Source organism: Rosa chinensis, chromosome 6, assembly GCF_002994745.2.
Source record: "Rosa chinensis cultivar Old Blush chromosome 6, RchiOBHm-V2, whole genome shotgun sequence".
Taxonomy (NCBI): Eukaryota; Viridiplantae; Streptophyta; class Magnoliopsida; order Rosales; family Rosaceae; genus Rosa; species Rosa chinensis.
In genome coordinates this window covers 57,295,832-57,312,734 of record NC_037093.1, presented here as the reverse complement: position 1 = coordinate 57,312,734, position 16,903 = coordinate 57,295,832, and the positions used below count along the sequence as shown (strand labels likewise).

Below are 16,903 nucleotides of genomic sequence, written 5' to 3'. Positions count from 1 at the left end.
TGATTTGGGAATGATTTGATTTTTCTGGTGTTTGGGTGAATTTGACTGGTGGAATCAGGGATTCGATTTGAATTTGTGGTTGCATCTAGTGGGTCGCTAGATTGCCTATATACCCTGTGTAGGGATCAAACCATTGTAGTTCGTACATTTGTGGGCTTTTGAGCTTTCTTGGTTTTGTACCAAAAGAAATTTCATTTTGGATTTCGAAGCACTTTTACGAAATCGATGTTTGAGTATTTTTGATTTAGACGCCCATAGCATCGAGTAAACTCCGAGTCGCACTTTTTAATTTTTGCCTGAAGATCGGAGGCACCCATCGAGCTTTTCTTTTTCTCTTCTGGACACCCGAATTTATTATGGGTCACCATCATAAGCTCCATAGAGGCCCAAAGTGACACGGAGGCCCAGCTGCTATATTTTCCCAATTTCCTTTTTCACTTCTTATATTTCTTTCTTTCTTTCCACCGTCTTTACCCAAAACCCAGATAGAACATGAGCTCGGCGCTACTGCCAAGTCGAATTGGAGATGGGTTCCGAAGATGGAATGTGATTTGGAGATGGGAGCACGCATGGGTCTTCGACTAGAGGAAATCTCTGAACACTTAGAAGCTTGAAATTTGCTGTTGTGCTTCCCTGTGAGAAATTGGGTAAGAATACTCCCTACTCAGTTCTTCCGGCTTCGTGACTCAAGGACCCAGGTGCTAATCTCCCCTTTGTATTGCGTTTGACAGTGGTTGTGACAGAAGTATTAGCTAGAGCTTAGCCTTAGCGTGCATTGGGTAGGCACATACTCAATTCAAAGACTCCGTCGTATTCTGGGTGAGTGGTAGGTGAGGCCAAATTCCCTTTTATCACTAGCCAAATCAATTGTGAATTGAAAATTGTGATTGTCTGGATCCTCTTCCTTTGTGTTCACAAGCCCAGCTCTATATCAATCTTATTGTTGCACTTAATTAAACCTCTTGTCTTGTGCATGAATTGATGGTCTGCAATGCCACTTTGTCAGCTTCTGCAATTGTGTTGGACACTTTGTTAATTAAGCCCTTTTGTTTTATGCATAGCTTAATTAATCTATCTCATGGCCTGCACATCACCAAAGCACTCGTTCTTTGTTTTTTCTTTATACATATATATATTGCTTTATGCTTTGTCAAGTTCTGGGATGGTTTGGATCACATTGACCACACTTAAATTAAAGCTCCATGCCCAGATAAAAGTGCCACCGCCACGACTTTTCTCATTTGGCTTTTATATTGGCACCACTTCGAAGCTTTTTGGGACGCAAATATTTCAAAGCTGCTGCATTAAACTTTGAAGTTTGCTTAGTCACTTTCGCTACAAATTCTCATCTTTCTTTCTTTCCTTAACACGCTACACCCACGAACACATACTTGTCACCTCTTGAAATCAAGTCTAGACTGTTTCATTTGATTGTCTTGACCTTTTACAAATATAAGAACTTGTGCATCAGATTTGTCTTGGAATTGGCTGTGACAAAGTGTGTGTTTAATTTTGACAACTTGAGACTCACCTTGCAATTCCACTACACAGCTTTCTTTCTTGCTTGTCATCTTTTGGTGTTAAAGGCCTTTGACCGCCTCTTACTAGTTTGGCCTTCTACAAACATAAAGGCTTGTGCACCAAATTTGTTCTCAATTGGATGCTTCAAAGCTTGTCTTCAATTTTAACAAATTTGCTTGCTGTGCAGGTTCAAGAAGGACTAGGTGATTATAGTCACAACAATGTCAAAGTCTTGAAGCTTTATTTCAAGGGTGAGCATCTTCTTCCAAGTGCCAGTTCTGGTTTCATCTCGTTTGCTGCAGAACTGTATTTATTTTGACAGCCTTCCTCTGTATCCTTCCTTTGAATAAGAAGGTCGGGACTGGCTTATTTTTGGCTATAGTGTTTTGAAAGAATGCAGGGGGATCACATGTAGTGTTTAAGTGAAATTGACAGAGTTCCCTTATTTTTATCATCATTTTTCATTTGAACCAAGACCTCTTATGAAAGCATGGCCTGGATGATGATTCGTGTGAGGTCCTCTGCCAGTTTCAGGGTGTATTAACCCAAACTTGAGACTTAAGGATGATATCAGCACCCGAAGGCACGCCGGGTCAGAGCTCTAAAACAGTATTGATACCGTAAGGCACCACCACTGGAGCTTTGATAATATTTTTGGCACCCTAAGGCACGCCGTGCTAGAGCTCAACGACAATATAGGCACCCTAAGGCACGTCGTGTCGGAGCATGATATTGATACCCTACGGTATCACTGGAGGCCTGCATCATTTGAGAACAGCAAAGGAAAAGGTGCAGATCGGTGAAAGTCTCACCCTCTTCTTTCTTGCTTTCTTCCTCTCCTCCGTTGCTCTCCTTCTGCTTCTTCCCGGTCTCCTGATGCTGCTACGTTCTATTCTTTCGTCCTCCATTTTTTCTTTTCATGTAGTGCTTTTATATTGCACCGATCTTGAGTTTGGTTTGCATAAAACATAGAGTTTTAGAGTTCAACTTGGAGTGAACTACTTGGGGAACTTGTATTTCGTGAAGACTACAACTCTTGTATTTTGTAATTGCTTTGTAATCTAGATTTTGACAAAACAAGGAGGCTGACGTCTTGTAAAAATCCAATAGACCAGCTTAATGACTCTTGTGCTTTTTCCTTTTGCTTAGAGTTTTAAAAGTTATCAACTTTGTCCATCCTTGTTTTCATGAGAGGCTTTTAATTTTATTTAAATAAAGCACTCATATTTTCCTGATATGGACGGGCCTAGTTGTAATTGGATGTCTGAATTTTTTATGTTTCAACAGTTGCCCCCTCAAGCGTCGTGCGTAGAATAGTTGTGTGCGAGGCTTGACAACGTTTTAGCTTTGACCCATCTCTTCAAATATAAATCTTTTATGCTTTGTAGTTTATACTCATATATATATATATAGAGTTGGACTGCTAAGTTGGACATCTCTTCAAATATTGAGACTTTCTTCCTTGCTGAGTTGGACTACCACGTCACCCTAATTCTTTCAAAACAATAAATTACTAGAAACTCTAGAATGGTTATCCATTATTCATAGTAGAATATAGGGTTAAATACTGCTTACTCCCTATACTTATAGGGTTTCATCGTTTCAGTCCTTGACCTTTGAATTTCACCTAGAAAGTCCCTAAACTCCCAATTTCCTCCCAATTGGTCCCTGCCGTCAAGAATCCGTCAAAAACTCCGTTATCTTCTCCTAAAAAGTCTATTATACCCTCATTTACTTAAAATATATATATATATATATATATATATATATTTCTCTTCCTCTCTTTTTTTATTTTTTTTCTTTTTACCTCTTCTTCTTCCGGCTCTTTTGCCTCCTTCTGTTCATCTCCTCATCAAGATGGTTTCAATCCACAGACCTTCAAGAGATGAAATGAAAAAAAAGAAATAAAACAGATTTTTTTTTTTTTAAAAGTAAGTGAGGGCATAATAGACATTTTCAGCAACTTTAACAGAAAATTTTGACGGCTGGGATCAATTGGGAGGAAATTGAGAGTTCAGAGACTTTTTAGGTGAAATTCGAAGGTCAAGGACTGAAACGATGAAACTCTATAAGTATAGGGAGTAAACAGTATTTAATCCTAGAATATATATATATATATATAGCTTTACCCCTAAGAAAAGTTCATGACTGGCTGATGATTCATAACTCATAAATTATGTCAAGTAGATATGTATGCAGTTCTCAATCATCAGGAAAATCACCAATTTCACACCATCTAGTTTGACAGTACAGGACAAGTAGACAATTCCACCATTCCAAGCCTTCAAGCAGAAAATAAAGTATTCGAAACAGATAAGAAGAGAAAATTAGATATAAACCCAAAAATATAAGCTTCTATTGAGAAAAACCTATAGATATTTTTCTTTCAATTTACACCCATTCTACATAAGCAAACTTTCCATATAGAGTATATGTCTATAATTAATAGATTTTCTCATTCTTTGATATATCTAATATGCCCTTCTGAGATTGTTGTAAAACCTAGGAACTACTCTCTAGAGACGGCCGTCGTCTTCCAACTTAGGGTTTCGTGTCCCTTCCTCCATTCTCGTCTGGCAGCTCTCGCGCTGACTGGGGCCTTTGGTCTCTTCAGATTGCGGTGAGTGCAGCCGGGCAGGGAGTATATTTTTCAATGAAGCTCGGTGGCTTTTTGCAAGATTGAGTCTCTCTGGGATTGTCAGGATTGGGGTTTCATATGGGAGGTCGGCGTTGGGTTCTCGATTGCAGCTCTGAGGCTATGGAGGTCGCGAGCACAGGTCACATGGTTTGGGATGGTTCTGGTTTCCTCCAGGTTTATTTCAAACTTGATCTGGTGGCGGCGTGAAGAGGGAAGTCGACGGCTTGCTGTGGATCCGCATCCGAGGGGATCTGGGTTCGTGCTTCGGTACGTCGGGTCTTTCTCGAACTCTTGGAGCGTCGTCATCGTGGTCAAATGCTGGGGTGTGCTTCATTGGTGGTGGCGGTTGTGGCAGGGGTGGCGGTCGCGTTTTTGCAGCTGTGCAGCGTCTACCCTAGCAGAGGAGGTGGTGTCTGGGCCTGCAATGGGCTTTTCCCTTTTTGGACCCTGGCTTGGCTTTTCTTTTTGGGCTCAACAATTGTTTTTATGGTTTTTGTTTTTTACTTGTTCCATAACTCCCTTTTTTTAGGGAAGATAGTGGGCTTCGGCCCAAGTTAGGTTGGCTAGGTTTTAGTCAACATAAGTCTGCACGGTTATGGTTTCTTTTTACACCAAGTTAATGAATCTCCTGGAGTACCACAATTGAGTGCATTGACGAAGGGAGATTCACGGTAGTTTTCTTAGTGTAAGTTGAGATTTGTAGTTGTGTAGGCTCTTGAATATTTGAGCGACAATGTACTAATGGATGGTACACTTTTTCCCTTACCTGGTTGACCACTGATGTAGGGTATAGGCATATGGGAATTATTTGTAAGTGCCGTTCTGGCTTTGGGATTGAATGAAATCTCTATTACTCTGTCAAAACAAAATATATATATGGCCTTCTGATTATTGAGGGTTAAATTAAGTATCTTGCTTAATCTTATCATCCATTTGAATTTGAAATATTAAGCTAAAAAATCAATTCATTTTCACTTTATCATAATCAATTACGTCCTTAATTTCTTCCCAATAGAAACTCTTTTTCTATATATGCTCATTACAATAGTAGTTCATTTCCAGCACAAATTTCAATTCTTGTTTTCCTTATATGTAGGTATTTTCTTTTTGAATAGATTTTCAATTTTCTTTTCCTTGATGGGGTCAATTATTGTTTCAAAAGATGGAAAGAGATTTTGATTCAATCACTGGGAGAAAATGTTTTGAGAGTTTCTATTGGGACCTCCAAATCTGCTCACTTGACCTCACTCTATTATGAATTAGTAAATGACATATATAACCTACTATAAAATGACTATTAGGGACAATAACTATACCAAAAAAATGGTTATATTTATTTTCTCTAGACTTTCCAATTCAATAATATTAGATTGCATTCTTTATTATTTTCCCTATCTATTTTCATTTTTCAATTTCACTACATACTCATTAAAGCATTCATATATATATTTATTAAGAAATAAAACTATGATTAAGATAAAAATGTATGATATGCATATTGAACGCATATTGGTCAGGGAGAACAAAATAAATTGTATCATGCCCTAAATCTAAATATATCCATTATATTTGTAAAAAGAAGAAGAAGAAAAAAGAGCTAGCAAATAAAAATAAATAAATAATATTTAAATAATTAATCATGATGTACAAAAAATAGAGAAACATTAAGAAAAAATGATTAATCTTTTTTTTTTTTTGCACAACTAAAAAAGAAAAAGTAAATAAAAAAAATCACATAATAGTTCATGTTATTTTATTTTTATTAATTTTTAAAACTCAATACCTTGTGTTTGTAAAAGTAAAAATGGATTGGAATTAGTCTACTCATTTCATTTCATAACCCCTTTATATAGGGAGAGAATTACAATGGAAAGAACAATTACAATGATGACATTAACTACTGATTGGTTCGTAATCCATGCTGATTGATATTAATCAGTAATTGCTTGATTCCCTCTCCGTCAATCACTTTGAAGAAGGCACACAACATGTTTTTCCTTTAACACTCCCCCTTGTGCCAAGTCAAAGACGAAATGGTGCATGAGTTGTTGCTTCACTAAAAATCTTGCCAAGTAACAAAAAAAAACCCTGTGGGACAAAAATACACCTTGGTCGAAGGAAAAGAGCACAACGCACCTTTACATTTGAGTATGACATGTGTGTGTTAGACTCCCCCTGACGTCTACACCTCCCCCTGATACTTACATTAATCTAGGGAGCTTGGAAAGTCTTCGCATTCCTATGCTTTTCACATGTTTCTCAAATGTGTCCTTAGGCAATGATTTGGTGAACAAATCTGCCATATTCTCCTCAGACCTTACTTAATTCATTTGAATCTTGAGGAGAGTCTGTTGTTGCTGATTGTAGGACAACTTTGGCGATATGTGTTTTGTGTTATCACCCTTAATATAACCTAGCTTCATCTGTTCGATGCAAGCTGCATTGTGTTCGTAAATGCAAGTAGGCTCTTCAGTGGTAGAGCTCAAACCACTAGTCCCTCTAATATGTGCAATGATAGTTCTTAACCATACACACTCAAGAACCGCCTCATGTAGAATAATGATCTCTGAGTGGTTCGAGGAGGTAGCCACAAAGGTTTGCTTGGTTGATCTCCAAGATATCGCCGTGTTCCCATTGGTAAATACATAACCAGTTTGGGAACGATATGTGGGTCAGATACGTATCCAGCATCAGCAAAACCGACCAAAACGTCATTTGGCGTTTTAGTGTAGTGAGTGGCGTTTTCGCCACGAACATTTCCTTTAGGGATTGCAGTTCCATCTGCGGTCCCTCTTGTCTCTCTGTAGGGAAAGAACAGTCCCAAGTCAATGGTTCCTTTTAGGTATCAAAAATGTTCTTGATACCATTCCAGTGACGCTGCGTTGGCGCTGAGCTAAATCTAACTAACAAGTTCACTGAGAATGTAATGTCTGGTCGAGTAAATTGGGCTAAGTACAATAATGCGTCTATTGCACTTAGACAGGGAATTTCAGCTCCCAACACTTGTTCGCCATCTTCCTTTGGACGAAATGGATCTTTCCTTGCTCCAAACTTCGACCGATCATGGGAGTGCTAGCAGGATGTGCTTTGTCCATGTTATATCGCCTGACTTTTGGACATATACAGACTGGTGGATTAATATTCCACAAACTCGGTGTTCTAGTTCAAGGCCTAGATAGAATCGAGTTTTCCCAAGATCCTTCATCTCAAATTTGGATTTCAAGTAGCTCGCGGTTTCTCTTATTTCATCAAGAGTACCTATTATGTTCATATCATCGACATATACAACTACAATTGCAAATCCGGAACTTGTTTTTTTTATGAATACGCAGGGGCATAATTCATCGCTCTTATATCCCTTCCCAATCAAGTAGTCACTTAGACGGGTATACTACATCCGTCTGGATTGTTTCAATCCGTAAAGTGAGCGTTTCAACTTAATTGCAAACGCACTCTGTGGTTTAGAGTCACTTGACTTGGGTAATGTAAGGCATTAGGCACTTTTCATATATATCTCTGAATCTAGATCCCCATAGAGATATGCAGTAACCACATCCATGAGCTGCATTTCCAGTCCTTCGGAAATTACTAAGCTAACTAAGTAGCGGAACGTTGTGAGAAACCTTGCTTCACAAGGCGAGTCTTGTACCTTAGGACTTCATTCTTCTCATTACGCTTTCTGACGAAGACTCATTTATGTCCTACAGGCTTTACACTTGGTGGGGTTAGCACTACCTGACCAAATACCTGTCTCTTTGTCAGAGAATCTAATTCTGCCTGGATTGATTCATTCCGTTTAGGCCAATCTACTCTTTGTTGACATTTTTCAACAGAGCGTGGTTCGATATCATCGTGCTCTATGATTCTTTGAGCAACAGTATATATCATCAATGTGTATGGAAGATCTTTCTATCAACTCATACGTACTCTCGTAATCCTTTGAGATTTCTTTGTTCTCTGGAATCATTTCAAACATCGGAGCGTCCTCCAGTATTGATTCATGGACATAACTATAATCAGAGATAATCTCATGAGCGGGATTCTATACATTGATGATTGGTTTGTGTCTTACTCACCCTCTTCTTCCTTGGGTGAGTGTCAATCGAACTAAGTGACCTCCCCCTCTTCCTTGGGGAGCCACGACCTCAACCACACCTCCACTAAGTGCGGTTGCAGTGCCTCTATCTGCGGCACCGTGCCCCTTGTTGGGGACTTCTAACCTTGTAGGCACATTTGCAGCTGGTATATGTGATCTCGTCACTTTTACGATATCAGTAAACGCATCAGGCATCGAATCTGCTACGTTCTGAAGATCGATTATTATTTTCACTTCACTTTCACTTTATGAAGTGCGGGGATCAAGATGAGACAGAGTGGGGACAAACCACGACAATTCCTGTCGTTCCCTTGGAAAATCCTTTTTCCTATCTCCCCCTAACGACGGGAAGACTGTCTCATCAAAGTGACAATCCGCAAATCTAGCGGTAGAGAGATCGCCTGTCAAGGGTTCCAAATAGTGGATAATTGTTGGGGATTCGTATCCAACATAAATACTTAATCGTCTCTGATGACCCATTTTGGTGCGCTGTGGGGGCACAATAGGCACATATACTGCTCAACCAAATATGCGTAAGTGTGAAGTGTCAGGCTCATATCCAGTTACCAACTGGTACGCAGAAAAATGGTTGGCTAGCTGTGGCTCTTAAACGAATAAGTAAAGCTGCGTGCAATATTGCATAACCCCATGCAGATATAGGCAGGTGGGTGCGCATAACCAATGCCCTAGCCACCATCTGTAGCCTTTTGATGGTGGCTTCTGCGAGACCATTTTGTGTATGCACATGGGGTACAGGATGCTCTACATCGATCCAAATAGATATGCAATAATCATCAAATGCTTTTGATGTAAACTCTCCAGCATTATCAAGCCTTATAGACTTGATAGGGTGATCAGGGTGGTGAGCCCTCAAACATATAATCTCTGCTAGGAGTATTGCAACATTTCTTGTGGACAATAAAACGACATGTGACCAGATTGTCGAAGCATCCACTAGAACCATAAAGTACTTGAATGGTCCGCATTCTGGATGTATAGGTCCACAGACATCTCTTTGTATCCTTTGTAAGAATAGAATATTTTGTTTTGTATCTTTAGCATAAGAAGGTCTCGATCCTGTTTTTGCTAAAGAGCAGGCTTTGCAAAACGAGTGATATACCTTTGAAATAGTCAATGAGGCATAATGGGAGGGAGGTAGTGCTTCAGGTACTTCAGAAGGCAATGACTGCATTTGAGCAATACTAGAACCGACACCTTACAGTGTGGCGGATTTTTCTCCCATTTTTTTTTCACTCGAAAGAAGGGATGTCCATGTGAGTTCTTGAAAAATATGGATCATCATGTTACGACCTCGGTGCCATAGGCGGTCATGCAAAAGCTTGTATGAGTCAGTGTCCCACATTTCATTGTTGGTGACAGTATAGAATTCAATGATCCGAATCGTAGTGAGGTACAGTCCACTAAATTGACTCATAAGTTTCTCAAAGATGCATTTCCTTCCACAGTCATGAGATGTAATATCAAGGTATTCAATTCCATTCTCACGGTGTGTTTTTACTGGATAATCGTTGGCACAAATAGCTTTGAAACATTAACAAGGTTCGATTAGCTCTTGGTGCATATAGAGCGTCTGTGACTTGAAATGTTGTGCCGTTAGGCAGCAAAAATTTGGCAGTTCCTCGCCATTTTATTACTTTTGATAATCCAATCATCGTAGTCATAGAGGAATTATAGGCTATTAGTTCAATGAATAATTGCCTATTTCTTAATATTGTGTGGGTAGTCCTACTATCATCTAAGCACTCAAGTTCTCCTCCATTCATTCCTACAAATAAATGGGAGGTGTTTAGAAAATATAACTCATATTCTTTAGAGTATTTCTATTTGCGTAGAATGGTATTCTTTTCATTCTAATAATTTTTCTCTAGATGTATTGCTTTACATCTTTATAGTGCTATGTTGAACCATGTAAATATGTGTAGTAAATAAATTTGAATAAATTCAGTGCTTCAGAATAAAATTCAAAATTTATTAATAAGTCAACGATAATCAAATCAAGGTCTTGTTCAGAAATCTTATTCATCAATCCATGATTGAAAATAAACTTTAAGACCAAACAATAGTCTAATTAAAAATGAGGCATTATGCCTTCACAACTGTCTTTGGAAAATAAAATGAATAAAGCAGATCAGTCAAGATTGAGAGCATCCATTGACTTAGCAAGTTCCTCTTTGCCATTGGAGTCTGCAACTGTAAGGTTGACGTCTAGGTCATGACCTCCTTCTTCCATATAGTGAGCCACTTGTTCCTTAGACTCTCTATACCTCTTGTAATTGGCTGCTACTCTGTTGTTTGCTTGGCAGTTCTTGTACCAATGCCCAATGAATCCACACCTATAGCATGGTTCATTGTCAACTCTTTCCTTTGGCATCTTGTTTCCATGATCCCCATGTCCCTTTCCATGTGGTGCATTGTTGCCACGTGGGTAGGGATCAGCACGTCTAAACCCCCTTGCATTAGAGTTATTTCCACCTTTCATTTTTCCATAATTAGCCTCGGAAATTTTCTTTGTCCCAGTGGGCCTGGCTTTGTTATTCAAGATAATCTTATTTTGTCTCTCAGCCATTTTCAGTAGGCTTATCAACTTATTGAAGGTTGTGATTCTTTTGTTGTCATAATCCAACTGATACTGGTTCGCTAGTATAAAAGCTGAATTAGGAAAGGTGGTAAGAGTCTTGTAGATCATATCATCTTCTGTGATTTCCCTTCCACAAAAATTGAGACGTGCTTTTAAGCGCAACATGTCCTTGTTGAAGTCATTGACCTTTTTATAGTCAAGCAAGCGGATTCCATTCCACTGAACAGCCAGTCCTGGGAGCAAAGTATCGTGAATGTCCAAAACGTCTTTTAAGGGCATCCCACAGTGCTTTGGGTGTCTTCAACTGGAGGTACTCCCAGAGTAGGCTAGGATCAATATGTCGCCTTAGAAAAATTAAGGCATCTGCTTTCACCTTATTAGATAGTTCATCATCTTTGGGATCAGTAATGGTGGCAGTGTAGTCTTTTGCCACAAAGGCAGTTTCCATATCGGAAACCCAACGATGGTACTCAAGTCCTTCTGAGTCCAATATGTCAAACTCAGGTCGAGTTGGATCAGCCATCTACATAAAACAAGAGAGAAGATACAAATTACGCAGTCATAAAGACATCCACGTAAATTATTTTCCAAACGTATGAATTAGATTTCAAGACCAAGATTCGTAATGGTCACACTTTTTTTTTTCCGATGCTATGTGAAAATATTTTATCACAGTAAGTGTGTGTATAATGCGCATGAATTTTCATTATCATGGCCAAACGGTATTGATATGTTGCATTAGAAATAATCATAGCACATTTAAATATAGCATATAAAAATAAACTACATGGCATGCGCGCTCAAATTTCACAAATATACAACAAATTATATACTACACATAATAATAGCAATAATATAGCATGCGTAAAATAAAATGTAAACAATAGTAAAATACAAAGCATGCGTAGACATAATTTATATAAGCGTAAATAAAATAAAAACGTGCTCAAAATTTCATAAATAATATATAACAATATATATAGATATATATGGCATGCTCAAAAATCAAATATATAATCATGGCTTAAAGATAATTATATAAAGCATAAATGACAAAGCATGCGTAAAATAATTAATATAATCTAACTAAGCATGCTCGAAAAATTTATAATAAAAGCATAAACAATAAAATATATAGCATGCTCAAGAAAATAAATAATGAAAATCTACCATAGTATGAAATTAAATAAATTAAAGAGAACATACTTGGTTTCGAAAAAATAAAACAATCCTAGCGCACGCGCGTGTTGATGCAGGCGTGCGTAGCGATGTTTTTGTGCTTATGGCACTAGACCGCTTCGTCTCCCTTTTCAGCAGTGGGTTTTGATCTCTTTTTTTTTTATTTTTTTTCGGGGCTTGGTCTTTTCTTTGGGCCTTCTCTTTTTTCTTTTATATTTTTTTCTGTTTTTTTTTCTCGTTTCTGGGCCTGCAGGGCCTGCTTTTTTTTTTTTTTTTTTTTGAGATTGGAATTCTTTTTCCTCTGGGCCGGCTAACTTTTTTTTTTTTTTTTTCGCTTCTTCCTCCTTCTACTTTCTTCTTTCTGATTTTCTCTGTTTTTTTTTTTTTTTTTTTTCGCTTCTTCCTTCTACTCTTCTTTTTTCGCTTCTTCCTCCGGCTTACCAGTTGCTGCTCACGGTGGACTGATGCGGAGGCTGCTGCGCAGGGGTCAATAGCGGGGGCTGATGCGCGGGGGGCGCTGGGCTGAATGATCGATCTGTCAGATGGGCAGTGCGAGGCTGGAGGTTGAATGATCGATCTGTGCAGCAGGCGATCCGACTGGGCAGCGCGGGTGGAGCAGAGTGTGGGCGCGGGGGAGCTGCGCTGGTGTGACGTCCCAAACCCGGATTCACCGGTTTACTAGTCATTTGGACAGTAAACAACTTTTACTTTCACTTTTACTGTCGTTTCAATGCTTTTAGGGGGCCCTAAAAGTTGACTTTTTGTTTGGGTCAAAATTTGAGAAATTTTCCTTCATGAAGGTTGTAGAGGACGTTAAACCGAGCGCGTGCATATGTGGTACGTAAAAATCGGACTTCGTATGCGAGAGTTATGGCCAAAAATGTGAAGTTACTGTTCATGGTAATTTTTGATTAAAATAGAAATTTACCCCGGGTAGGTTTCCATTTCCGGAAACCCACCCCAGCTCTTTCTCTCTCCTCTCCCCTGACCTCTCTCTTCTCCGGTTCGACCATTTTCCCTCTCCCTCAGATTTCCGGCGATTCCGGCCACCAACCGGCGTGCCACCGGTCACCAGAGGAGCGCCTCCTCCCTCCGAGCACCCTAGCAACCTTGGTTTTCCACGATTTGGCCGGAAAACCACGGATCGAAGGAAAAACTCCTCCGGCTGCAGTTTGAAGCTTTTGCCGATTTCCGGCGATTCCGACCACCTCCGGTCCCCATCTCGCCGTCGAAGGTTCGGTTTTCATCACTGATCATTTCCCCTATAGCCTTGTATCACGATTTGTTGTGTAGATGCCGAATCGACGAATTGAAATTCTAGGGTTCTTGAGGATTTCTGGGTTTTTGTTCATTGAATCGATTTCGGCCATTTTTAATTGTTATTTGGGAATGTTGTAGTTGAGAAGTTGAATCAGTGTGTTGAGAAGGTGCTACTGCCAAATTTTGGTGGCCATCGGAGATGGTGGCGGCGGCGCCGCCACTGTGGGCAGCGGTAGCGGCAGCTAGGGTAGTTTATAAATTTCAATTTTTAGCTAGTTAAATTCTATAATTATCATAAAGCTTATATATGAAGTTTGGTGAATTTTGGAGGAGTTTGGAATTGTTTGTGAATTTTCGAAGTTTGGAGTTTTGTGGTGGAATTATGGGAAATCCGGGCGTCGGATTTTCCTCGTTTTCATTATGGAATATGTAAATTGAGGAATTAGAATTGTGGAAGAGATTTGGGTTGAATTTGAGAAGTATTGGAGATAGGGATTTTCGGATTTCGTTTAAGTTCGTAATTATTTTATCGGATTGCCGTTTACGGAAATATAATTGTGTACAGGGCAATGTCGTGAGCTACGGTTAGATGAAGGAACTCGTTTGCGTGGTTGCCAATAGTACTGTGAGTGGACATTTGTTTTTAAATTAATTCCGCATGCAGTATTATTATTATTTTCTTCCAATTGAGATTTAATTATGTTTTGAATATTTGAGATTTAGTTTATCGAGATTTATTTATGGATTACGAGATTAGTATTGAAATTCCTTTCCGAGGGCTTTTAGTAGATTTTTGAGATAGTCATTCATGAGTTATTGAGTTGGGAAATGATTTTCGGGAAGTGACTGATTCGGAAAAATATTATGAGAATTATTGTTTTCGAATATCAGTTTTTATGAAGATATACGAGTGCGAGGGATTTAGCAAATATTTGAGCATGATTGATTTATCGAGATTTATTGGGTTTTGAATTCCGCACTTATCAGACTTGGGTTAGATGGAACTTTCTTTCCGAAAGCAATTATTGAATTATAGAGTATGTGATTATGCTTTCGAGGATTTATTGAGATATCGAGGATTGAGTTAGTGAGTTATTACTGAGTTATGCTTTCGGTGAATTATTATTGATTTATTGAGGTAATATCGAGTTTCTTTCCGAAAGCAAGTGATTGAAAGAGGTTATGTTCAGTTCTTGAGGAGGCTATTCAGTTTATTACGGAGGCCAGTTTTGGCGCATGCGTATCTTACCTAGTTGGCAGTCCCTTCTAGGTAATAGTCTGGTTGGCAGTCCCTTCCAGACTACAGCCCGGTTGGCAGTCCCATCCGATGCGTCACCTGGTTGGCAGTCCTTTCCAGATGACATGAGGTAGTTAGTCGGCAGTCCCGTCTACTATCTGTGGTTAGTCGGCAGTCCCGTCTACTACATGTGGCTAGTTGGCAGTCCCATCTATCCACCGCCTCCTATTCCGGTTGGCAGTCCCTTCCGATGCGTCATCTGGGTGGCAGTCCCTCCTAGATGGCATGAGATGACTAGACAGCAGTCCTTTCTAGTCATCGAACGAGCCTCATGAAAAGGATGTTTTTATAAGGATTGAGGATGAGATTTTAAGAGATTTCAAGATGTTCTTGTTACGTGATTGAGATTTCAGTAAAGAGGATGATTAAGAGTGTTTTCAAGATTGTTACTGCATGCGAGAATTTAGAGAATAACTTGGGAAAGCATTAAGTTTTACTTATTCATTTGAATTACTTATTTTTCGTCCACTCACTCTAACGGATTTTAAATGTTTTCCCCTGGGCCCTTCGGTTTTAAATGCCCAGTTTGCAGGCCAGTTTAGCTTGAGGTCGAGCGTACTTGGGGTTGAGGCATAGCTGTCATAGCTTCCGCATTATAAAAGCATCGGTCATTTATCTTGCTTTCTATTCTCTTGTTCGCCTGTATATTAGATTGCTCTGATAACCTATGAGATTAATATTCTTAAGTTTCAGAATTGTTTGGTGATATGAGAGATGTTGTGATATAGGGAGCAGGGTGGCTCCAGGAGAATAAGGATGGATGATTTAGAAGTGTAATTGTTTTTCTACAGGTTTTGGGTTGTCCATTTTTTGGGGAAGTTCTGTCAAATTTTTGGTAGAATTTCTTCTAAGGTGGGCCCCGCAGGGCCTCTTCGGATTTCAGGGTGAAATCCGGGGCGGGTCCTGTCAGCTGGTGGAGGTGGGGTGCTGGCCGCGCAGGTGCGGAAGGGAGGGTCGAGGGTGAGGTGGGCTGTGCGCGTGGGGCTTGGTAGCAAAGTGGCTGCTGGGCAACAGGCCGGTGACTGCAATCTGGAGGCAGTGACTGCAAGGCGGAGGCAGCGAAGACAGATGAGCGTCTGTGCTGTTGGTGGGAGTCCTTCGACGACAGGTGAGCGTCTGTGTGGGCTGCTGGGCTGTTGCAGACGAAGGACGAAGGAGAAATGGGGATTTTGGAGGATGGGGGCCGATGGTGTTGACGCCGGGGCTGCTGGGTTGTGCAGGTAGTGGCGGTGCAGAGAGCAATTTCTCTTGGTTGGGAGGTCGATTTGCTTATGCAGAGTTTTTTTTTTTTTTGAAAGCGGCAGAAAAGAAGAAAAAGTTTTTCTTCTTTAGGGTTTTGGGTTTTTTTTTTTTCGACCGAAATAAATTAGAAAACTAGACTTTTTTCTTGGCTATTGGCTCTGAGCGTGCTGATAACGTGTAAAAGTAAAAATGGATTGGAATTAGTCTACTCATTTCATTTCATAACCCCTTTATACAGGGAGAGAATTACAATGGAAAGAACAATTACAATGATGACATTAACTACTGATTGGTTCGTAATCCATGCTGATTGATATTAATAAGTAATTGCTTGATTCCCTCTCCGTCAATCACTTTGACGAAGGCACACAACATGTTTTTCCTTTAACAGTGTTTGATTTTTTTTTTTTATTGGATAAGAGATTTATGTTGTCTGATTAAGGAATGGAGATGTAATTAAGATTTATAGAGTAATTAAATCATTGAAATGACTAAGTTTTTTATTATAAAGATCTTAATTTGTTTGTAAATTAATTATATGAGTGAGGTTATTTGAGGAACTTTAGTGAGGTTTAATGAGTAAATTTAATATTTGAAAATTTGATACGAGGTGTAAAAAGCATAGAGGTCAAGTGAGTAAATTTGGAGGTTCCAATAGAAAAACTCAAATGTTTTTCTTGCTTGAAAGAAAGGGCGAGGGGCAAGCAGGTATGATACTTCTCGCATGTGTCTATGAAGAACAACTAAAGAAATGTTCTTAAAGAAAAGAAAAGGATTCAAGATGGGGTCAAGAAATGAGAAAAAAGTTTTTGTTATTGTGTTTTCACTCCTAGGCTCACATTCGGTGCCTCTCTATATTCTTGAAAATTTTCTAATTGTAAGGTATATATCTTGTTCTTGGATTGCTTTCTTCTTCTTTTTAGGTATATTTTCATATTAATCTCATGATAGCTTTTTACTCTCAACTACTACATTTCTAATTTTCCTACTAAGTAATTAGATGAAAGTGAGGCTTGAATACCATAAACCTAAAAAAGAACGTATCTTCTACAATCATAGGTATAATATAGT

At 39.2% G+C, this 16,903-nt stretch overlaps 1 long non-coding RNA gene across 1 annotated transcript; it reads left to right on the top strand.

Annotated features, from left to right (window-relative positions):
• Positions 1-470: 470 nt before the first annotated feature.
• LOC112174205 lies at positions 471-2,663 on the top strand. Its single transcript, XR_002925899.2, has 3 exons — positions 471-647; positions 732-830; positions 1,709-2,663. It is a non-coding gene; the product is annotated as an uncharacterized LOC112174205 (long non-coding RNA).
• Positions 2,664-16,903: the final 14,240 nt, after the last annotated feature.